General features: G+C 42.2%; 1 protein-coding gene across 1 annotated transcript in view; it reads right to left on the minus strand.

Annotated features, from left to right (window-relative positions):
- ABCA1 (ATP binding cassette subfamily A member 1) overlaps positions 1 to 17473 on the minus strand; it is a 119218-nt gene extending 101745 nt beyond the window's left edge. The window contains exon 1 of the mRNA XM_044443848.1: positions 17285 to 17473. The gene's annotated coding sequence lies outside the window, so the exon portion shown is untranslated. The remainder of the gene's footprint in view (positions 1 to 17284) is intronic.
- Positions 17474 to 25309: the final 7836 nt, after the last annotated feature.

Genomic DNA, 25309 nt, shown 5'->3' on the forward strand with positions numbered 1-25309 from the left:
GGGGCGGCATAAAAATGTTTTAATAAATAAATAAATAAATAAGTCACTCTAAGGTACAATCCTGTAAAAGCATACCTGAATCTAATCCACTGAAAACAATAAGACTTAACATGTATAGCTTGCACTTTTTGTATAGGGTTCCCTTCCTGTTCCCGGTTACAATTTCTTTCATTGTCACTGTTCAGCATTATACCTAGACAAACTCTCTCCTTTCCAGATACATGCATGTATGTCATAAAGGTATGTCTTTTATTCAGTACAGTACATACTATTTTTCTTCTATCCTGAACAAGGACTCCTACCCAGGCACTAAGGAGACCCAAAGCTGCTTAGCTTCAACAAGGTGGCTTTAAGTAGCTTCAGATCATGTCCTTGTTTCTGAACTAACTAAACACCTGAATCAAGAAAAGAACTCATTACCTTTCTTTAAAGTGTTCTGAGCAATGTCCTTTTAAAGGCCATCACAATAGTTTACTGAAGAATCCCCAAAAAGTGCTAAAGTGGAGAAGAAGGGGGTGGATATTTACAGGAATTCTACAAAATGGCATTCCTGTTCTTCCGGGAAAGTTGTACTGCTTTGTTCATATTCAATTATGCCAATTAACTTAGGAAGGAAATACTGGTTCATATTGAAAGTGCCTTTGATCATAGTGATCATTCCTGCCTTAATGGACATTTGCATTTCCCCAGAAGTCAGAGTGTTATCACACAGCATTCGGCAACAACTCTTAGAAAGGTTGAATACTTCAGCTACCCAAGTACATCTCTAGAGTGGCATCTTTCAAACAGGCTGTGCACTCCTCTGCTTGAGTATTCAGTGTATTAATTTATATACTTACACCCTGCCTCTTATAATGCTGAAGTTGCTCATTATGATCCAGCCACACATGCACAGAGAAGGCTTCCATACAGATCCAGAGTTGAACTGGCAGCTGCATACACACACAGGGGCTTAATGTGGGCTTCCCCTACCCAATAAAAGTGCTGGATTGTGCGTGCAGAGCTCTTTCAAAGCCCTTATGAAGTCCCGCTTGCCAAGGAACTGATAAGCAGGTTTATGACTTTTATTAAAAGGTTACTGCATGCATAGCTCTGGCCACTCCATGCAAGCTGTGCTGGATCAGAAACACTCAGTAGGGAACATTAATATGTAAATTACAATTGAAACAAAACAGATACATAAAAAGAAGGAAAAATGCCAGCTTTTTTTATGAAATGTGGTTTTCAAAGAGGAAAGCAGAGAAGCTATTATACCAAAGATCAACACTGCTCCAGTTTAAATATTTGACACACTGAAATATTTCTCAAAGGATTTTTAGAGAACACCCCCTCTTTGATACACAAAGACACACTCACACACCTGAAGAAACAGTTCGGATACTCTGTCATATCTATACTGCAAACAAGGTGCAATTCACTCCCCCACCGAAATCAACAAGATGGTATATTGCAAGGACCAACTTCAGTTAAATTCTCCAGTTTTAATTTCAGTCATTGTCATACCAACAAAGCATTAAACGGTGGAAAGGCATACCCAAATATAGATCTTCAACAAGTAATGCAGCCAACAGACCCAGCTTCTTCCTGTCTAGGCACTAGGAAGCACTGCAATCCCCCACCAAGTGCTGCATGTCACAAATGTCAGTGGTAGATGTGATCTTTGACCCCGAAACCTGTGGCTGAGCCATTATCAGCCGAATGAAGCTGATATGGCCAGTTCTGTTTGAGGGAATCCCAGAAACTAGTGTTATACTTACCTGGATTTAACAATTTTAAAAAAGTTTCCCCACATTTTCCAGCCCAACTGAAAATTAACTTTGCTGTTGTTCACCACAGCCTTAAGATATCAACACAGATTTAAATAATATGAATTGCAGTGTTGACTTTTTGAATGTTTTCAACTTGAGTTTCCACTCAGCACATTGCATGTTACTGGATTCCAAATCAGTGCCATTTTCTGGGTATCATAGCAGAAACAACAGCATAGGATCAACCGTGCCGTAGTCATTACATTTACCATGCTCTCTTAATTGCAGGAACAATACTCCGTCTGTGCTAAAATTGCTTTGTTCTTATGTAGACAGCAGGCTTGGTACCTTCGGATTTCAAACTTTCTGCCACTAGAAATCCGAAATCTGGGCAGGGCAGTGCTGGGCACACGCTGGCATGCTGGGGCGGAGCCAAGAGTAACACTGCATTTGTTGCTCTGGCAGACAGTCATGGGGCACTGAACCTGCTCTTGAGTTCATCTAAGATGGGATGGTGCAGGAGTGAGGAATGAGTGGCCCTCCAGATGTTGCCCAAGGGCAGCTCCCATCACCCAAAGCCAGCAAAGCCAGTGAGGAGGGATGATGGGAGATGCAGTCCTGCAACTTCTAGAGGGCTATACAATCTCCAGCCTTGTGACAGTCGAGCCACACAGGGAAGTGGGAATGAGAAGCAGCTCACCACCACACTGCTCGGCTGCTGCCTCCAACTCACCCCTTTCCTGGGGACTTGGCAACTGCACCACCATTGGTTCCACAAAGTTTGGAGCAGGGGCTATGGAGGACCTGCAGCTGTGCTTAAGGCAGAACATGCCAAATGGAACACTGGCCCTGAGCAGTGGCCAGGGACTTTATGTACTTATCTAGCATAAGGGTGCATAACGTTTTTCACTCAGAGACATATCCAATATGGCTGGAGGAGGGATTTGAGGGCTGCCTGTGCATAACTATACATGTCCTGAGGTGTGGGGAAGGCACACAATGAAACATACTTAAATACATGTACATTGCCCTCAGCCAAATTGCTGCTTCCAGGCCAATTTTGGCTGTCTAGGGTTAGGTCTTCAGAAAGCAAGGGAGGGAAGCTGAGGTGCTGTAAGGAGGCTTTGTGTCCTCTTCTCTCCTCAATCAATTTCAAGCATGAATCTTTCTACAGTTGTTGCAAGTGGGGGTAGAGGAGGACACTGGAGTTGCCGAAGGTGAAGCTGATTCTGAACCCTGATCCCAAATTTAGAAAGAACATGAACTCCTGTCACTCTAGCTCTCCATTGTTAGGAGTATGCATCTCCCAGTCACAGCTACCCTAAAATTCTCAATTTCCCAATTATTTTCTACAGGCAGTGATTAATATTCCACGAGGAGCTCCCCTGCCTCAAAAAATGGGATCACCACAGACCAGGAAGTCATTTTTGCAGATGAGTTATCACAGTGCATTTACCTCCATGATCAAATGTTGTGCATAGTTGCAACTTCATTCATTAGCTAAATGCACCAAAAGGTGGTAACAAAATGCACAAAACGCTTTGGGGGAAACTCTGACTTGCACGATCCCAGGACCTTGTCTGGCTCCACGGTAGCCAGATAAGGTTGTTCTTGATACAAAACAAGAAACAGAACGAGCATAGAAAAGAAAATGCATCTTTTTTGGAGATGGGGACATTCATGCGCTAGAGTGGATATCGGTTCACTGATAAGCCGTCCTGAAGGCTGTCCCACATTCCAACTGAGTTTTTAGATCACTTTCTGTTCCATGCCCCAACACAGGTCATGCCAGCATGACCAAGGTTAATGCCTGAGTGCAAGCAACTGCCTGGAAGAGGCAAATCTCTGGATTAAAAATGGAAAGGGTTGGGGTGGGGGACATCAGACCCTCCTCCCTGCAAGCCCCAGTCTGTGCTAATGTCAGGTTCTGGAAAGAGCAGGAGACCTTCAGCAGGGCCCTCAGCAAACCACCACCGGTGTCATCAGCTCCTTCCACTTGATCTCTTGACAGGCCACAAGAGCAACTAGGCCGGCATGCCAGGGCATCTTCTGCTCCTCCTCCTTGCTACCACAGGTATCTGAACCAGAGTGAAAGGCAAAAAATGAACAAAGACATTGCAATGATGAAAAGCAGCAAATCCTTGGAGCTTCATCAACAGGCCTCTGCTGGGACATATATACCTGGTGGATGTCCAACCATGCCTAACCTTGAAAATCAGCCCTGGTCCCAAAACAGCTCGCAGCATTGCCCTACTGCTCTTTCCCTAAATCACAGCTCTCTTGGGATACATTATCACACAGTAGTATTAGTGCCTTTCTCAGGTCTTATTCTCAGCCAGGAGGGGAAATCTGTAGCTCCAGCCATGCAATGCACTTTTTCTGTGCCCCTACAGAACTATGGCATCTGTACAGGTCTGAGGCCTTGAAAGGGAAGGTCAGGTTTAAATTTCAAATACATTTTATAGCTCTGTGTCTAAGAAAGAGAATCAGTGACCTTCTCTGAAACAAGGAACAATAAAAAGCATAAATTTTGTTCTTCTTTCTAGTAACCAAATGCTTCATCATCACGCTTCTGCCAATGGACTCTTAAAATAATGTAGATACACCAAGTCACAAGCCCACTCAACCTAGTTGCTGACTATAAATTCAAGAGCATACTACAAGGCAAGTGATGTTTTTATTGGTATTAGAGTTTATCCACCACAAATCCTAAAATGTGATGATATAATTTTATGATACATCTCCACAAAACATTGATGTTCCAAATGCTACCTGTGAAAACTGGAGCAAGTGTTAATCTGTGAGAAGAGAGTTTATATTCAGGAAGTGGAAAATATTTCATTCTCAAAAATTTCTAAGCATTCTGCGAAAAGATGACAGCAATGTTTAGAAAAGCTTGCCTCTGAAGGAGGCATTGAAGACTACTGGTAATATATTATAAACAAAGGCAGAAACTGTAAATGTCACCAATCCATGACGAATAGAGTATCATAAGGTATGACACAGGCTGAGAAAGCCACTGTTAACAATGTCATTGACCCAAATTCTTGCATAGACAATCGGACGGCTGCAAGACAGTGTCTAGATAGACAGAGAATAATCTGGTGCCACAGCCACAGAAACTCATTCCGAGGTTGAAGCTGGACTCTACAGCTGGGACAGACCTTCCCACACCACCCCCAGTCAGCGTGGGAAGGACTGTTCCAGCTGTCTCTCCAAGGTTCCTCACAGACACTCCCTTGCAGAAAAGGTTGTGTGGGCACTCCAGGGGAAGAGAGAGAAAGAGGCCGGTGTTGCCATGATATGATGTATCCTGATGGTGCCTCAGCTTCCCTTCCTCCTCCTCCACACTTTGATGGCCAAAACCGGTCATCTAAGGGTTTTAAAGGTTGGGAGGAGCACAGAAGCAGCTTTTGTCCCCACACACCTTCTGCCTTCTATAGAATGCCTATAATCCTCAGAGCTCAGAGAATTACATGCAGCTACACTGGACTGCCGCCTAATTCATCTGAGATGGATTATCTCCTGTTAGATATCGAACACTCCTACTCTACACCTTCAAAATAGCCAAACGTCAGGAGAAAAATCAAGATTTGGGTCTGACCAAGTTACCAAATGAAGCATTCGTTAATGATGTCTACACAGTTTTACACATCACCAGTAATTTTCTCTATGACAATGGCTTTCAAAGTATGTTCCAGAAAATCCTTCAGATGCCTATGACGTGGTCCTTCCAAAACAGCTTCTCCACCATTGCGGTTCTTCTTGCACTGTTAGCAATCCAAAAGAACTATTTGGTGCATTCTAGTCTACCTTTAATAGTAGTGCAGAGTCTTTTGTCCCTGTAGCATTCAAGCATGTTGCAAACTATTTGGGGCATTTTGGCTATTCAGCAATACAGAGATTTAAGTAATGTAATGTTAGCTTTTCTGCATCCTTGAACAGAAGTTGTCCTTAGGGGATACCTTCATGTGCTGCTGCTGATTATCGTGCCCTCTAGCGTCACAATCTCAGAGGTAGTGCTACTCTAAAAATTAGTATCTAAGAATGGGGCAGGCTACTTCCCGAGGTTCACAGAATTTGTGGAAAGCAAATGTTAAAGGAGAAAAACAATCAGTTCCAAAATGTTCTTAGAGAATAATACAGTTGGAGGTCCGAAGCAACTCTCACTTGTTAAACATCTTCTCTAGCATAAAGCTACACACCTGTTGTTACCACAACGTCTTCCTCAGTTGCATTAAAGTGTATTGTCACACCGAGTCTACAGCAGCAAGCCAGGGTGGCACTAACAAATGCAAGGGCTGGGCCACACAGACAGGCCGTGGCTCTGTTTTCAAGAGCTTCCTTTCAGTTCTATGGAATGAACCTTGTCGTCTGTAAAAAATGGGGGGGGGGGTATTTTGTTGTGCCCTGCAAGAGCAAATATATGATCTGGCATTTGGGACTCAAGACTCCACCCCTGCCTCATACACAGTTTCTTAGTCAACATCATTGTACCTGAATCTCCATGCCTCAATTGCAACCTTTTTCTGACAGTAACCACAATGCTCTCTCAAAAATGTGTGCACTGAGCCAAAATGTTTAGGGATCCTGGAAAGCAATGTGCTCTAATATGGGACACAGCTGAGTGTGTATGCATATGTGTACAGATGTAAAATTGGCTCCCGAAACTGGAAATTTAGGTTAGACCTCCCTTGGTGAACTCATTCCATTATTCTATTCTAGGATAAGTGGTTCTTTTGCATTCTGTTGAGGAAAATTAAAGCACTGCACAGAAAGGTACCATAGAATAATGAAGGTAGACATTACTCATCACATCTGATGTTACATGGCAGGAATCCTGCAAGGTGGCATAGTGAATCTCCATGCGCCATCACGTACTGTATCCTTCCTGTCCTTCTCCTTGGAGACATGGCAGTATGCATACCCATGTAGTTCAGTTTCAGTCCAGGCATCTATGCTTTCTCCATATGATGGCCAGAATTCCTCTTTTACAATGGACAATCCTCTGTTTTAAGTTGTCTTCTATTTGAAGGGCTAATTTAAACATTACCATAAGAAATGTCTGAGGCTTATTGAAAATTAGTTTCCAGACAACAGATTAAACAGGCCAGGCTTCCACACTGTGGAGAGATACACTGACTAGGGACCTGGAAGCTCACTGGGTGACTTTGAACCAGTGATTCACTTAGTCTACACCACCTAGGGAGACTACATAAGCCACCCTGGGTCCCTTGAAAAGAAAGAAAAGGCAGAAATTTTATGCAATGAAAACGCACATGCAAATGTTATGCAATTTTGATAGTTTTGCTCCGTGTGTGTGTGTGTGTGTGTGTGTGTGTGAGAGAGAGAGAGAGAGAGAGAGAGAGAGAGAGAGAGAGAAGCATCTCTCTCTCTTTTAGCAATTCGTAATGGCTACCCTATTTCTCCATGGAGGCACAAACCGTAGGCCACATCATACATTACTCTGCAGTGTGGCTGCTGCTGAAAAATGGTTTGTGTGTGCCCAAGATCCCCAATGTTACATGGCAGTTATATGAGTGACGTGCACATGGATTGCTCTGGTCTGTTCCTCTTGTCAATACCAGTACTAACTTCTAATCTGGCATAGAAAGCAGCCATGCAATAGATGATAAGAGCAACTGCAACTTGCATAAATTACTGCTGTGACATGGAGCACCAGCCTATCACTTGCAGGCACATTGCACCAGTAACCATGTGCGAATGGATGGAGAAAGATAGTGGAAGTACAAACGAGCCTTAATAAACTGCTAGTAAAGAATAACTGGGACCTAAAACATACATGTTGTTTTGCCTAAAGTACTACAGAATGAGGAAACCCTATTTCCCATGTAAAAAGGTGTTTGATATATTTTCTGAAATTCCACTGTTGATTGGAATGCATATGGAATTTTAGAATGTCTCTAGTCTGTCCTACATTAACAACATTCAAAAGTGCCCACATAAAAAAAGAATGCAAACCAGGATCGAATATGTTTCTTCTGCCTTACATAAAAAGCTAATGCTGTTGGGTTATTAAATAATGTTTTATTCACTTGCTAACTTTTAAATAATTATTTGAAATAAATTGGCCTATTCCTAAACTCTTAATACTGATTCTTTTTTTTTTTTGAGATACTAAAAAGTTCTAGATAACTTGTAGTTTAATAAAGAAGAGGAACCATTCACTTCTAGATTAGTCTATGATTCAAAGTTTCTCCTCTGTTTCTTGAGCTAAGGCTTTAGCTTATTAGTCTATGGATTCAACCCATTTTTTTAAAAAAGGAAGCCACCCTTGATTTCATGCAACCACCCAACCAGCCATTAGAATATAATTCTTTTTATAGCACTATTAGAAGTGGAAACCAGAGTTTATTTGAAGAGAACTCTGAAGCCTGAGGAAAGGAAATCCACTTTAGTTCCATTTTCCAAAAGAATTGCCTTGTATACTAACTCAAACCCACCAAATCTAGAGCTCTCTTCTCACCTAATATACTAACTGATCCTGAATGAAAAAGTCCTTCTTTATTAGATTAACTTAAGAGTTATATTTCCAAGTAGCTCCAGGGAGGAAATGTCCAATTCAATGTAGTCATTCACATTATCAAGCAGCAGCAAGAATCTGATATTGTCTCTCTCTGTTTTTTCAAATGAAGCATTTATCCAAAACCCAAGCCAAGGATTTCTTGGAAGGCGCCACCAAACAATTAAAGTCTGTGTGATGTCATTGAAGTTGATAGGACTAATCAGTATGTGGTCTGTCTCAGAATAGCCCTCTTTGTGTCTCTCATTTGTTCACAGAATTTAGCTGCTTTGTCTGCAGTGGGGAAACAGTATCAACAGTTTTTATCACACCTCCTGTCTTGTCTTTCCATCTGATCCTTGACGCAGGATCTCATGTCTTTCTCTAATGGCCACTGTCAAAAAATGCAAAGGGAGCAAACTTTTTCCTTTATGAATCATACATTTGACAAAAGCAGAAAAAGGAACAAAAATATCGATAGAACAAACTTCTTGCACATTTAACATATCCAGGTCTTAACGTTTAAAATCACTCAGTATGTGATCCCAACTCCATCCTTTGCATGAGTAATATTCCAAAGATAACTAAATAGAATACAAAAAGCATTCAAAGCCTCTTAAATATTAACTATGGTATGGCCTCCTGAGAAAAAGAAATGAACCCCAGAGCAAAAGACTGTATCAGATTTCATTGCACAACTTGGATTCCCTGGATTTTTCTGTCTAAGAATCTGGAACAGCCATACTCCAGTCAAGTTTTCTGTTCAGATTGCCAGAATGCAGTCTGGAGAACCCGGCAGAACTCCACAGCAATTCACAACACCTTTGGTGACAGATGGTCATTTACTTTGTACCTTGGAAATCAATGGAGACCACTGAGAATCAAGTTCAATTGCATACCCTTATTCTATAGTTCCCATTTTGTGGCCATGCAAAGGTATGACAAGAAAAGGGAACTTGCATATATAGGAGGCTAGATCCAGATTTAGGTGGATTATCTGTGGTTGTAAAAGTGGACTTTCCCTCCCCATTTTCCAAGGCTGTCCCTTCAGCCCCCTGAAAATGCTACAGAGAGCTAAGAAACCAGGCCAAATGGGGTGAACTGTGCTGTGGTGAAGGAAGAGAGATCCCCCAAATCCCCAATTTATGAACAAATTCCTCACTGAGGCCTACCTGGAGTCAACTTTAACATCTTTTTGATGTCAGGTTAAGACTGTCTTCTACCACAGAACATTTAATTAGTTTACTATTATATTGGGGCTTTGTTGGTAGCTTAAACAGGTCTTATGATTTAATTTGTATAAACTATTGTAACTTTTTGTGTAATTTAAATTTGTAATTCTTAATAAAGTTTTGAATGCTGTTTGTATTTTATACTGTATTGTGTGTATGTGTGTTCTTGTAAATCACCCAGACAGCTTCAGCTAGTGAGCAGTATAAAAATTATATAAATGCATATAAATCAGGCAGAGTTTTACAGAAAGGAGATCCTTGACCTAACCCATAATGACTGAATTCCTAGGAACATTTTGAACATGTACATGTAGAAGAACCTGGCAGCAAAATGTAAACCTTTCAGTGCCAATGCAGACCAACATGCTGAGGCCCAACAGACTGTGAGCATATCTTACCATGTGCATTTCAAACAAGATCATGCCATCCATTTACAAAAACAATATTAAAACTTGTATTTATGCACATGAACACACTTTCTCAAATTATCACTTGCAGTAGCACCTGTATGGTCTTCCATTACGTACCAAATTAATCTAACTCTATGTAAATCAAGACTGACAGCTTTTTGCTCAAGAATGGAATATAAAAGCTTTAAATAAGTAAATAAATCAGAAAAATCCACCCTTACTTAAAGATTTTAACTGACGGGGAATTGACTAAATCCCTAATGGATGGATTCTGCTGATATATTGAAATGCACTACCAAAATGTGTCAATGGATCCTTCTAATAGTTCGATGGCATCTATCTTCTGTGTAATAGAAGGGCATCAACCAAATGCCTGGCCTTAGAAGACCCAGCCATAAGAGGAGGTGTAAGATTTGCAGCTGTATGTGCTCAAGCTCCCATCAACACAGTGGGCTCCAGGAGATCAGAGACTGCACTTATATCTGTCACATCAGACACAGAGTGCTCCAGCACCATGCTCAGGGCAAAACAACAGAAGGCCTTACCGAAGCCCAGAAAGGTGCGTATGCTCCCTGAAGGCATTTTGATATTTAATGGAAATAGTACACTGCTTTTCCATGTCAATGCCTATCATTACTTAACTAAAATTAATAGTTTGGAAAAAGTTCCAACACTTATTGTGCAATTCTACAAATGAACTACCTGCTTATAACTTTTACTTATTGGTAAATGTATTACACATGTTGTAATTATCTGATTGCCATCTATGCAAAGGCTTCAAAAGTAGAAACTATTGCATAGGAAAAAACGGACTTTTAACAATCTCTGTCCAAGACAGTGATTTGGTTGACCATTTCTTATCATTATTACTTACTGAAAAACAATGTGGTGTTCTAGATCTGAGGAGACCAAGGTCCAAGATTTCTAATCAGCAATGAAGCTTCTTGGATGACCTTTTTATTTACCTGATATTTTAACTATTAAGATAATTTGAAAATGTTATAGTATTTTATGATATTTACGTCATCGTAGTGCTAGTGTGCCTTTTACTGTGTCTTTGTTGGTAAGAATCGGGGTTATTGTGAAGTTCTACTGTGGCGTTTTTGATGCTTGACTCCTGTAATGTTCGTGTTGTAATATTTCTTAAATTAATATTGTTTATTTTATTATGTATGCTATTATATCCTGTAACCCACTCAGAGAGCCACTGTAGCTAACGAGGTGAGATACAAATCTAATTAATAAATAAGAGCCTTGGCACAGTTCTTATCTCTCAGCCTAACCTACCTCAATGGGTTTTTATGAGAACAAAATGGCACAGGGTTGGATGGTAAAATCCATTTATACTGCCTTGATTCCTTGGAATCATTTGATTCCTTGAAAAAATAAATCATTTAGCTATTATGCCGCTTCTCCCAAAATGGGGAAAACCAACTTCTACAGATTATTTGTGTATGCTATTGTACAGTGGTGCCTATTATTCCAACCATGGAAAGACTTCACTGGGATGTGTCAAGGAGTCAGATATGAAAATCTTTTAAATGCTTTTAAACCATTCAAGCCCAATCCTTTAAATTCCCTATTAAAGCCCAACAAATTTCTTCCAGTGCCAGAAGAGACTCTTTGCTTCTGATGAAGCGGATTCCAGTCCGTGGAAGCTTATGCAACAGTACATTTGTTAAGCCTGAAATCCATTTGTGGGCATATGTGGGATTCATTTCAGAGTAAAAGCATAAAAACAGCCATGTTGGGTCAGACCAAGGGCCCATCTAGTCCAGCAAACGAGCTGCCCACGGGAAACACACAAGCAGGATATGAATGCAACATCATACATATAGCAACTGGTGTACATGTGCATACTGCCTCTGATCCTGGGGGTAGCCATGAGGACTAGTAGCCCTTGATAGGCTTCTCCTCCATGAATTTATCCAATCCCCTTTTAAACCTATCTACACTGATGGCCATCACTACAACTTATGGAAATGAATTCCTTTCTCGTTGTGTGAAGTAGTACTTCCTTTTCTCTGTCCTGAATCTCCCATCAATATGGTTGGGAGGTGACCCAGGTTCTAGTAGTAAGAAAAATGTCTCCCAGTTTCTCCACATCATGCACCTTGTCTCCCCTTACTTGCCTTTATTCCCAGCTAAGCAATCCCAGAGACTGCAACTCCTCATAGCCTGTTTCAGCACTTTGATCATTTTAATTGCACTTTTTCCTACTCTACCACCTTTTTTTAAGTACAGTAATCAGAACTATACACAGTAGTGTACATGTGGTCACACCACAGATTTGTATGAGGGGCTATTACAGTTTTCTCTTCAATTCCTTTCCCAGTTATGCCTAACATGGAGCTTTCCTTTTTTACTGTAACTGCACAAAGAGGCAACATTTTCACTGGGCTGTTCCACCACAACCCTTTTCTTGGCGAGTCCCTACTAGCTCAGATTCATCTGAAATAGTTTATATTTGAAGTTGGGGTTTTTGACTCAACATGCATTACTTCACACTTGGTTGCATTGAACTGCATTTGCCATTTTGATGCCCGTTCTACCAGTTTGGAAAAATCCTTTTGGAGCTCCTCATAATCCTTTTTTCTATTAGCCAACTTCAGTAATTTGGTGCCATCAGCAAACTTGGACCCTTCACTGTTCACTACAAATGCCATATAATTGTGATGTATAATATCAGACATGATTGCAGTCATTCATCAAAGATGTTCCAAAACTCTTCATGGGCTATTAAACCTACCACTTTGGTACTTTTCAACAAGTGAATATGTTTCACCAACTTTGATAACCTTCTTAAATCAGCCCAGAGACTATCAAACAATATATGAACAATCAAACTGATTCTCACAGAAATATATTAAGAGTTTTGAGACTTGACCCTTTGGACTCAAGTCTGTGTGCATTGCTATGGAATTCTGTCATACTTGGCCTCCTGAAGTAGTATTCTTTTGACAAAAATGGTAGCACCAGATCTTCCCTGGATCATGATACCACCACTTTCAAATTATTCAGGACACCTGGGGAGGTAGCAACAGCTATGCCTGCTATCACTTTCCTCCAGAGGTCAACTTACTTTCCCCCAGCTGGATTAAAGCAAATCCTTATAACATTACAGATCACACACCCATGTGAAACTCATGGCCTAAAATAGTGGTTTGCAACCTTTCCATAGCTGAGGACCTGCAAAAATAGGAAAACCACCTTGGGGACTGCCAAAGCAGAAACAAAGAGCACCATACACATAATACTGTATTCTGTGTATTCCAAACACAATTCCAAAAAAAAAAAAAAAATTAAACTTCTCCAAAACAACCAGAAACCGGGCAACAAAAAATGCCAACAAAAGAACAAAATACTGAAATCGGTGCAGTGTGGCTCCCACCACGCGGTCTCTCCCCTCCTCGGCCTCCCTGGTGGCACCGGCTCACCCCCTGCAAATGCGATGACAGCTGAGAAAGAAATGGTGGAGCCCCGCCAGCCCTGCTCTGGTCCGCGGCAAGCAGGGTGTGGCCCTCCTATGGACCAGCAGAAATTCTCCCGCAGACCAGTGCTGGTTAACCACTGGTCTAAAACACCAATTTTACAGATCAAATTGGTCTATAAATTGTAGACAAATTGTAAATGGCAAATTGACCAATCTATAGACCAATCTATAAACTGTAAATTGGGCTAACCCACCAATTTTACTAATGAGCCACATAATCACTAGCAATTAATTTACTTAACTTAATTAACTCACACTTTTAAAAATGTTCATTATCATTTCTTAATTCATTCCTTATGCAAGTTAGGCATTAATAAACCCAGTCTTCAAAAGTCAATAAATGGCACCCACATATTCATAAAGTTATTCCATTCTGATTATGTCCCTCTGTCCTCATGAAAGATGCCAATTCTAATATTGCTGCCAGATCTCACATATTTACTCTCATTTTTTATAATCAGGATTAGGGGCAGTTTCCAGTATTTTGCACACACTCGCTTAGCAGCTATTGATACATAACTGGTCAATTTTAATGTAATATGTTCCTTTCCTACAAGATATTTTGAACATGTTATTACATGCCTGCTATGAGTTCCGCTTGATACAATGGAGGAGAAAAGTAAGTGGTGGTGAGAAGACCCATGGAAGAGCAAAAAGGAAAGCACGCTTGCTCTACCCTCACTCAAGTTGAATTGGGCATTATAGCTGGTGTTAGAAGCAGCAACCCAGGACCACCTCTTCATTCTCTGCCTTTCCCTGTCATCTGCTATGGCAAAATGTGCGGCTTAATGTATTCCCATCATGAGTTTTCCTTGCCAGCTGCTTTTGTTGACTACTGCTTGAAAGGGACAGGAAAACTAGAGAGGGGGGACAAGAAGCACATGCTCCATAAAATCTCATTCTGGTCATTTTTTTTTTAACTTTTAGGAACCCTTTTCACACTGACTTATCTGCCGCACACAGGCAGGACACATGCTATCTGTGCTTCACATCCGAAGCTGACTGCATGGGGCACCACCCTGAATGTCTGGACCTCATTTTCATTTCCCTTAGTTGAACTACAAGAAGTTCCTCGAACACTGTCCTGTGGACATCTTGGGGCACTGTACACAATGAAACAGCAGTGGGCACGGGACGGACGGGGGATGAAATATCTTGCTGTAGAAGAAGAGCAGTGGGACAATCGCCAGGGTAAGGAATATTTCAAGATGCAGAGAAATGACAAGGGCAGAACTGATTCACACAAGCAGCAAAATCATGTGATAGCCTGAACACTGGGGAAGGCTAGGTCAAAACATTTTCCCTGCCCCCCACTTTTACATATGATAAAGGCAGAGCGAGAAGTACCAACAAGACTCTCTCTACAGAGTTCTTTCTAGAAAAATGTACTCAAGAGAGTTCATCTTACAGCAAAATTGCATTAGAATTCAGAGGAAGATCTTACTCAAAACTTGTTTGGCTTTCTGTGACTTCCTTTATTTTGCAAGAATAAACCTTCCAATTCAAGATGAGTTTGAGCTTTGTGTTCCTTCTCAGTCTTTGATATACAGTGATTATTCCGTTTAATATGGGGAACCATTGAAAACCGCTTAGTATATGCCAAAGTTTACTACACATGATTTCACAGAGCATACAGAGCAACAGTGTTTCCACAGGTATAAACCAAGAACTGGAATTCTCTCAAAGGACAGGACTTAAGGACAGACTGCTTCAGATATTTGCATTATGTTCAAAAGCACATTACATGAACAGACAGGCTCCACCTGGAGCTTTCTTTAAGACTCCCTGGGTATACTTTCATCTTATGTGAATGCCAGAGATAAGAGAGAATTGTTTCACTTAGGACCATATCATGTATTACGCAAGATTTGTTCCCACAACTTGGATTTTTTATTTCTGGCTCCCAGCATGGATTTGCTCGAAGGAAACTTTGCAGTTCAACACCTGAGCCAAAAAGCTCACAAAAAGGGTGGTACTCATATGCCACCCTGAGTACCCTAGAGGTAGGGTGGTGTACTGAATAAGAACACCCATGCAGGATGTGAATTGTACGTTGTGATGTGTACCAGTCATACAAGCATTCATTTGTGGATATCCATGCTGGCAAATCGAAATTAGCTTTGTATGGTGTGCATGGATAACTAAAGACAAAAATGTAAGATCTACCCATGGGCTTCATGCAAGTAGTTTTTAGGAACATTTCTGAGAAAATGAACTGCAACCGAACTCCTGTTATTCAAAACACAGTTCTTTTTATTATGAATTCCTACCACACTTCTGTCTCCCAGGAGCTCAGGGTTAGATGGTTCACCCCATCCCGTATTATCCTCACAACAGCCCTGTGAGGTGGGTTAGGTTGAGAGACAGTGAGTAACACAAGGTTACCTGAAAAGTTTCATGCCTGAGTGGGGATCTGAACTCTGGATTTCTGTCAAGCTAATGAACTAATACAGCCTTTTCCACAGAATATGGAACACTGATTTACCCCACTGATCACCTTTTGTTCCAAGATATACAACTTCCGAAGAACAATGGCTTGAAAGTGTCACAAGGTACAGAACTTAAAAAAAAAAAAACGTTGCCCACTTCTGCTCCCTTTAGTTTCCTTTAATTCTGCAAATTCTCCCTCCCAGCTCTTGAACAGTCCTGACTCACTAGAATAAGAGAGAAAACAGGTTTCACAACAAAGCTTTGAGCACAATGGCAGATGCTAAGAATTATTACTAATCATACAATTATGATTACCTTCCTCTTAAATTGCTTGGCAAACCACTTTTTCTGAGACCTGATTACTTTCTTACTGGGCTCCTCGTTGTCTACAGAATTGAGATACATTGTCCCAAACAAAATGGATCTGCACATTTTTTTCCCCAGGCTGACGGCTTTAATCAAGCTGTCATACATACTGGAGGTTACTCTCGGTCATTTCTGGCTACTTGGAGTTGCTCTTTCTCTGTGTGTCTGTCTACCCGAAAAGGTTTTCGCCGTTCCTCAGCAGCCCCAATGGAGGCGCCCTCTGATAAAGAAGCAACAGAGAAAGAGAGCGAGTGAGCGAGCGTGTGAGAGAAGGGAGGTGAAGAAAAGGCTCCGTCATCTGAAGTAACCTCTGTAGCCTTCAAAAACTTCATGCCTCAAGAATTACTGTCCTTTAAGAAAGTGTCCCAAGACTTCCTTAGGTCCCTGTTACACAGACGCACTCACGCACATCTCATACACTCCAGCTCCTGAAATGAATCCTAAGTATATTTGCCACTGGAAGGAGAAAATAAATTAAATAATAAATAACGAAAATTGGATGATTAAACGGCACTCGGACAAAAGCTACCTCGAGCACCCAAGGCGTTGCTTTGTCTAGCTCCCACAATATTTAATATTCCTAACCAAGCATCTCGCCCTTTCTTCTTTGTCCTTTCCAAACGAGCGCAGGGGCAAGATTTCGCTTTGAGCGACTCTTTTCTGCTTTCGTCTCTCAGTTCAACAGTTCATTAACCCGCAACAACAACAAAGAGGATTGAAGCACTCTCCCTTTGCCCTCCTCGCAAATGCACGAAGAGACAAGGCTAGATCCTTGGTGAGGGCGAAAATGCACTCTGCCCATGCTCAGAGATCAGCTTTCCTAGTGTTACTTCCCCGTCCCCTTCGCCAGAAGGCGGCAGGAAGAAGAAAATTGGGAGGTATTGATCCTCCGTCGCCTTCGACGCCAAGTGAATGGCAAATCCATCCGTTCCTGCAGGATAAAGGGGGTTACAAACAAAGCCCCAGGCGAAGTCCCGAGCCATCGTTTTCACCAGAGTCCCCTTTTCCCTCTCCCCCTCCCCACTAGCCTTGCCTCCCCCTCCCCCCCGCGGGAAAAATATTCCCGCTTTTGCACTTTTTACCTGCTGGCCAGCGCGCTCGGGATCCGCCTGTCTGGCCACTTCGGAAGGGAGAGAGAGGAATTCCAAGAGGACGCCCGATTGTGCCCCGGCCGCTCGATGCGGGTCCCGGAGCTGCGGCCGCTCCTGCGTGCTCCCCCCGCTGAGTCTCAAGAAAAGCCGGAGATTCCTTGAACCCGGAGCTCCTTATATAGATCCTGCCGCCGAGGTTATTATCGGTCAGGCGCAGCTTCCTTCTGCTGCTCGCGCCTGCCGTTCTGTTTATGTATTTCAGTCACTCAGAGCTAGCACGTGGAGGAGGAGCACGCCTCTTAAATCGGCGACTGCAGCGAGCGGCCTGCGCGGGGATCCCTGAGCGTCAGTGACGACGGGATCGGCCGTGGGTGGCCTCCCCCGGGCGGCATGACACAGAGCGACAGCCTCAGGAATGGCCTCGGAGGACGCGCACACCAGGGCCGGGCATCCAGCGTGGCGGCAGATGGTCCCAGGCGAGGCACTCACAGGGGCTGGGGTAACGCGAATTGTAGCCCTGCACGTCCGGAGAAGGGCGCGGGTCAGACCAAACAAATGGTACAGGCCTTGTATATATTGCTCAAGGAAGAGCACACGCACCCCACCACCCCATTGGATGTGCTTATGCACATAAACCTACAGCAAGCTGCAAAAGCAGACATATTTTTACTCCACCACTGCAAATTCCCTGCCCAGCTCAATCTATATCATGCTTTTCTGGTAGAAAGTGACTGACTCCAAGTCACACATCACTGGAGAAGGGGTCAAACCCCTCCCCTCCCCCTGCTGGACATTCCTCCATTACTAAGAATCAAACCTGTTTAGGCCTATCTTGGATTATTTTCTTTGGTCATCGTTCAATGTGCAGGAGTTTCAGGATGGAGACAGAGGGAGAAAACCTGCAGGATGGGTGCCCCATGTGACCCAGACACATGTTTTATTTATGCCACACCTGGGAAGAAAGGAAAAGCCCTGCCATCTAATATGTAAAATCAAACAGATCATGCACCTTCCTGCACTGAATTAAATCAGTGCTCATCACACTTTTCCACTCGGGCTTTCACTTGTCTATGAAAGCTGGACCATAAGGAAGGCTGAGCACCAAAGAACTGACACCTTTGAATTGTGCTGGAGGAGGCTCCTGCAAGTCCCTTGGACTGCAAGGAGATCAAACCAGTCAGTCCTAGAGGAGACCAACCCTGACTGCTCTTTAGAAGGCCAGATACTGAAGATGAAACTCAAATACTTTGGCCACCTAATGAGAAGGAAGGACTCCCTGGAGAAGAGTCTAATGCTGGGAACAATAGAAGGCAAAAGAAGAAGGGGACGGCAGAGGATGAGGTGGCTGGATGGAGTCACTGAAGCGGTCAGTGTGAGCTTGAGTGGACTCCGGGGGATGGTGGAAGACAGGAAGGCCTGGAGGAATGTTGTCCATGGGGTTGCGATGGGTGTCCTCCCTTCCTTTCCTCAAACCATTAGTTTTTGTTGTTGTTGTTGAATGGGGGACATATTATAAAGATTCCCACACATTGCTGCATACATACAGGTTTCCTCTGCTATGCACAACTTTTTGTTTGTCTGCAGGTTTGTTTCGTCCACTTCCTTTCCCGCCTGCTCATCCACCGAGATCACACAGAAAGAAGTGGAGGCATAGGCTGGAGAGAATTAGCACTGAAGTCTTGAGTACTGGAAAGTAAGAGGAACTATTGCCTTCGGGCTAGTAGCCAGGCGGGAAGGCCTAAGAAAGGACAAGGGGGGGGGGAGTAACCTTCACCATTCTGGCTCTGCTTAGTTCTGACTTGAAAGAGGCAAAACTGGGTGCTAATTCTTTCAGTAAATGATTGCTGAGTTTTTGCAGACTTTCCTCTTTTCCCTCAGTTCTCTTGACCTTCTGCTTGGACACATCTGGAGGCAGGAAGGAGAGGTACCAATGGTTCTCAGTGCCTGTCTTGTACCACCATGGGGGAAGTACCCCAAAGGCTGAGAATTTAGGGGTTATGTAATATTATAGTAGTATCATTATTATTAAGAATGATATTTTTATTTCTGCATTCATACACTGTCCTTTTCCTGCAAAGAACTCTAGCTGATTTACACAATCCTCCTTACCTCCATTTTATTCTTACAACAGTGTTAGGTAGGTTAGGCTGACAAACAGTGAGTCAGTCACCCAGGATTTGACCTTCAGACAGAGAAAAGTGCCCTAAATATGCACACAGAACAGCACATCTCCCTGTGACATCTCAAGGCATTTCAGTCAGCCAGCCTTGCCCTGCTTAGTGTCCATTCGTGACATTATGGACTACAGCTCCCATCAGCTTCTGCATTGGTCATGCAGGCTGAAGCTAGTAGGACTTGTGGTATAAAACACATGAGGAACACCTGGTTGGATAAGACTGCCATAGGATTTACAGTTTTCCTCCTCCTAGGTAACACTGACTTTGCAGTTTAAGCTGGTGTTTGAACTTCAGGTAAAGAAGTGATATCACTAAGTGTAACTGGCAACTTTCTTTCTAATATGCCATCCGTCAAAAAACATATTTTTGCACTTTCCTCAACACTATGAGAATAGGTACAGGATTCAGGCTGTTTGTTTGAACTTGGGTTCTTGAGTTTTATACTAAACATCATGTGTCTTATTTTAGAGAGGAAAATCCTCTTTTTAAAGGAGTCATTTATTTGAAGGCTGTCTTGTCCAAGTCCAGTTTGAGTATAACAAACCATAAGAAAGAGTGCAGCAGCAACCTTGAAGTTGTCCACCTGGACCGCAGACTGAGCAAACACATAATATACCTGGTCTATCTTCCCAGCTATGTTGTTGTTGTGGTCAGTTGCGAAGTCGTGTCCGACCCATCGTGACCCCATGGACAACATTCCTCCAGGCCTTCCTGTCCTCCACCATCCCCCAGAGTCCACCCAAGCTCACACCAACTGCTTCAGTGACTCCATCTAACCACCTCATCCTCTGCCGTTCCCTTCTTCTTTTGTCATCTATTGTTCCAGGGACTCTTCTCCAGGGAGTCCTTCCTTCTCATTAGGTGGCCAAAGTATTTGAGTTTCATCTTCAGGATCTGGCCTTCTAAAGAGCAGTCAGGGTTGATCTTCTCTAGGGTTTGCTGGGAGAAATATCAACAATCTCAGATATACAGATGATACCACTCTCATGGCAGAAAGTGAAGAGGAACTAAAGAGCCTCTTGAGGCAGGTGAAGGAGGAGAGCGCAAAAGTTGGGTTGAAACTCAACATTAAGAAAACTAAGATCATGGCATCCAGTCCTATCACTTCCTGGCAAATAGATGGGGAAGAGATGGAGGTAGTGACAGATTTTATTCTCCTGCGCTCCAAGTTCACCGCAGACGGGGACTGCAGCCAAGAAATTAAAAGACGCTTGCTCCTGGATATAGAGACAGCATACTAAAATATAGACAGCATACTTAAAAGCAGAGACATCACCCTGCCAACAAAAGTGCGTATAGTCAAGGCTATGGTTTTCTATTTCTATTTAACTTAAAGTAATTCTAAATTTGCAGCTACAAATACAGAGGGGTGTAAAAGTAGGTATATAGTTTTTATTATGAAAAAATAGCTTGACATACAAATTGCAATTAAGTACAATCTCTTAAGTGCTCAAGTTGCCAGTCTTCAGCATTTACACATTCCCGTAGTCTAGTTTCTGCACTCGAGCACACTTTGGCACAGAGGTTTCTGTGTCATCAATTTCTTGGCATATTTCTCTTATGAACTGAGTCATGTCATCTACAATGCGTGGTTTTCTTGAAAATACTTTATCTTTGATAGCACCCCAAAAGAAGAAGTCGACTGGGGTGAGGAACTCTGTATAACTCTTATAACTATACCTGAGTTTATACCCCCCCATAAGCAATCATGTACATATTCTGTGCAGGTCTTTTGTCCTCTTTCCTGGTGCAGAGTTTTCACTCTGGGGAATGTAAAGTGACTACCCCACATTTTGTCCCAGTAGTTCTATGCTGAATGAAGATAATGAGTTACAGACAGAATGTCAAAACAGCCAGGTTCAAGCAAATGGTTCATGTCATGCAATCCACCAGTAAGGTTTTTTTCACTGGGATATGTCCAAAGAATGGCCAGTGCAGTTTGCACTGCAGCCTGGTTATGCGTCCACTTCTGGGTTTTGTTGGAGAGAACTGAGGGCATTTTTGAAGAGGCACTAACTGCCCCAATGCAGTCAGCACAGGATGTTTTGCTTACCCGAGGCAGAGCAGCAAAAGGTGCAGCAAGGTGTATAACAACCAAGGCTGGCTAAGTTATTTTGGCACCTGCAGCAGAAAGTCCCAAAACACCCCTCCCTCAGAGCAGAAATGCAATAGCGAACCATTAAATACCTTAATTATTTGTTTCCCTTTCATAACACCAAAATAAACTGCATAGGATTAACAAAATGACTGCCTCATGTATTGAAGGAGGTAGTCCTGTCCCCGGTGCTGAAGTCCAATTCAGCTGTTTGGCCAGGTGGTTTCTGTACAGGGAGTGACCATTTTTGTGTTTCACCTCAAGCAGCAAATGTCTTGGGACGTCCCTTAAAAGGACACCTTCAAATATAAGACTGCCCTCTTCCAACTTTTTAGGATAAAGAACAGGACACCAGACCCGACCTCCCTAACACAGAGAGAATATATAATTCATTCAAATAAATACCTGATACCAAACCTGAGGCAAAAAAAATCCCCAAATGAGCAGGTAAAATAACTCATGATTAGCAACCCTCCAATTGTTTTGTTAGTCCTGTTTATGACCCCAAGGCACATCCACCTAACCGCGCCTAACGAAAACACAGAACACTTCACAAGATGAACCTCCAACTGGTCCAACAAGACAACTGTTGTGTTCTTACCCATGTACTTTATATTTGTCTTGAAAGAAATGCCCTGGTTTGTGATCCAGTTAGCAAACAGGCAGATGCATTATTCTTTTGGCCAAGAATTTTCATTCAGGAAATTGCATTTCAGAGGAGTTTTTATCTTCCCTTGCTGGCACTGGATGACAGCAAATATAATTTCTATTGCTACCCACACATTAACAATCTGTTTTGTACAAAGGACTCCGACTGCCTGCATTATATTAATTTAGGGTTATTTATTTATTATTCATTGTTAGTTTAGTTTCTGTACCACTCCATAGCCAAAGCTCTCCAGGCAGTCTACAACAGTGCATAAAACAAAACAATAAAATGTAATACAAATATCATAAAAGCAAAACAACATTAAAATGGATTTAAAATAGCTATGTGCCTTTCCTTAGAGAGGACAGCCCTCTATTTGAAGAGCTGTTCAGTCCAAGCCTGGTCTAAATATATAGAAGGAAGGAGGGAGAGCACAAAGAAGCCTTGAACACTTGTTGTTCCACAGTTAGCTAGGCAGGCAGGGACCCAGGCCACCCAATCAGTCTTCCCTACTGCAGTGACCTGTGTGTATTACTACTGAAATTTTCACAATTATTGTCACATCTGCATTTAAACCAATACACTTTTTTGTGATACATGTCTTCTTTTGGTAATGTGGAAGTGGCCACCTTACTTTTATTTCACCTTCAGAATATTAACACTTTTCCAGTTTGGTTCATCCCCTGACTTCCACTTTATTAAGTCTAGCAGAGAAAAGTTCCTGGCAGCCATGTTGGCTCCTGAGGTTTCTGAGCCAGGCCTTCTCCTTGAGAACATTTTTCTCTTAATTGCAAAAAGCCAGATTAACTGCAGTGGATTCAGAGGAGGGATAGCCTTGCAAGAAAGATCACCATGTGTCAGCTCATGTGACTAAGGCGTTTCTGGATCCAGAAAATATTGTTGGATTTAAATTAGACTGGGGTGGGCATTTTGCAATCTTCCAGATCGTCTGGCCTACAGCCCTTCTCACTCAATATTGCCCCTGGTGAGAGATGATGGGAGTAGAAGTTAAAATATTTGGAGGGCTGCAAGTTGCCCACCCCTGGACTAAAACAACAGCCTTTTGTTAAGAAACCAAAGAACAAACCAATAACACAGGAGTCCGATCAAACATCAGTGATGCAACTAGAGCTGGATCTTGGGATCAGAGTCCTGGAGCCCACAGCCCAGGGCTACCCCCAATGACAACTTATGCTCTTTGTTGAAACACAACAGTGCTAACCTGAGGCTGACCCATGAGTCTCTGTGTAAGCCAATAAAGCATGCATGGCCCCACAGAAATATAAAATAGGACTCACATAAGGGTTGCTTTACTCTTTGCCTTATGCAGTCTGAACTAGAAAATCTGTGTAATTGTTGGACTCCCATCTCCTCACCAGCAGGGCCAATAGTCACGGGTGACTGGAGTTGGAGTCCACCATATTCTAGAGGGTTTTTCAGTGGTAGAAATGATGTTTACCTAGAATTTTATTTCAGAAAAGGAGAGTAGTGCAGTTATCAAACATTTATAAAATGCTGCTGTGTAGTAAAAATAACTATTGTTTTGGCTCAGAGATATAGCTGGTAGGAAATATTAGAAAGACTTCTCCCATCATATACCAGAACTTGAATGATATTCTTCTGTATTCCTGGCTAATGCTATACAACATTCCATTGAAAATGTCCTTGATGATGAGCGTGAGTGTGTTGGAGATCTTGAGATTAAAGAACAATGTGACACTAAGTTCAGTTCTCTCTTGTGCCTTATTTTCTACTGCAAACCTTTCAAGGCCTTTTATAATCTGACTGGCCAGGCTTATTTACTAATCATTCATGTGATTTTAAGAAAAGATTGATGATCAGAAGTACAGCACCAAGAGACAGCAATGGAGGTTTAGCTCTGGAGAAGTGCAGTCTCTTTGCAGAAGGAATAATTACTCTTGCTCAGAGGAATAATTGGAGTTGAACCGTCCCCCACAAAGAATATGTAACCTTTGTAATTATAATCTATGCACAAGACACAACTGAAGTTAATGGGGTGTTACTAGGTGTGTTCATATTTGCCAACCAGACACTGGAGTAAGAATGCTCACTGAGAGCAATAATGACCTAGATGATACACTGTATAAATAAGCCAGGGGTCCAGCAACAGACGACGACATCATCATCATCACCATCACCATCATCATCATTATCATCATATTATTATTATTACTACATGTATAGCCTGACTTTTTTCCTCTTGCAAGGAACCCAAGATGGTCTGCATAGTCCTCATTTCCATTTTATACTCACAACAACCCTGTGAGATAGGTTAGTCTGTGAGTCACTGACTGCCCCAGAATCACCCTGTCAGTTTCATGGTTGAGTGGGAAGTAAAACCTGGATCTTCAAAGTCCCAGTGCAATGTTTTGTCTGTTGTTATGTAACGCCAAGTCAACTTCAACCTATGGCAACCCTATAAATAAAAGTTCTCCAAATGCCCTGTCCTGGAAAGCTCCATTCAGCTGTCTTCCATTTTATCTTCTGTCTTCAACTCACCCTAACAAGACTGTCTTCTGTGAGTCTTGCCTTCTCATGAAGTGTCCAAAGGACGACACCTTCAGCTTTGTCATGTTTGCTTCTAGGGAAAGCTTTGGCTTGATTTGATCTAGAACCCATCTATTTGTCTTTCTGTCAGTCCAGGGTATGCAAAGTCCTCCTCCAGTACCATGTTCTGAACACATCAGTTCTCTTTCTGTCAGTTTTCTTTGCTGTCCAGCTTTCACACTGATAGATGGTGATTTGGAATATAATAGTTTGCATGATCTTGACCTTGGTCCCTAGTAAAACACCCTTATACTTGATGGTCTTTTCTAGTTCCTTCGTTGCTGCCCTTCCAAGTCTCAGTCCTATTCAAATTTCTTGGCTGTAGTCTTCCTTTGAATTGGTGACTGAGCTGAAGAATGTGAAATTTTTCACAATTTTGATTTCTTCATTATTCACAAGTTGCATAATTCTGTAATCTGTGAACATGATTTTTGTTTCCTTGATATGCAGCTGCAATCCTTTCTTTGTACAGTGGTACCTTGGCTCATCAACTTAATCCGTTCCAGGACTCAGGTCGTGACCCAAAT

This window comes from Varanus komodoensis, unplaced genomic scaffold (assembly GCF_004798865.1).
Source record: "Varanus komodoensis strain SLA01 unplaced genomic scaffold, ASM479886v1 scaffold43, whole genome shotgun sequence".
Taxonomy (NCBI): domain Eukaryota; kingdom Metazoa; phylum Chordata; class Lepidosauria; order Squamata; family Varanidae; genus Varanus; species Varanus komodoensis.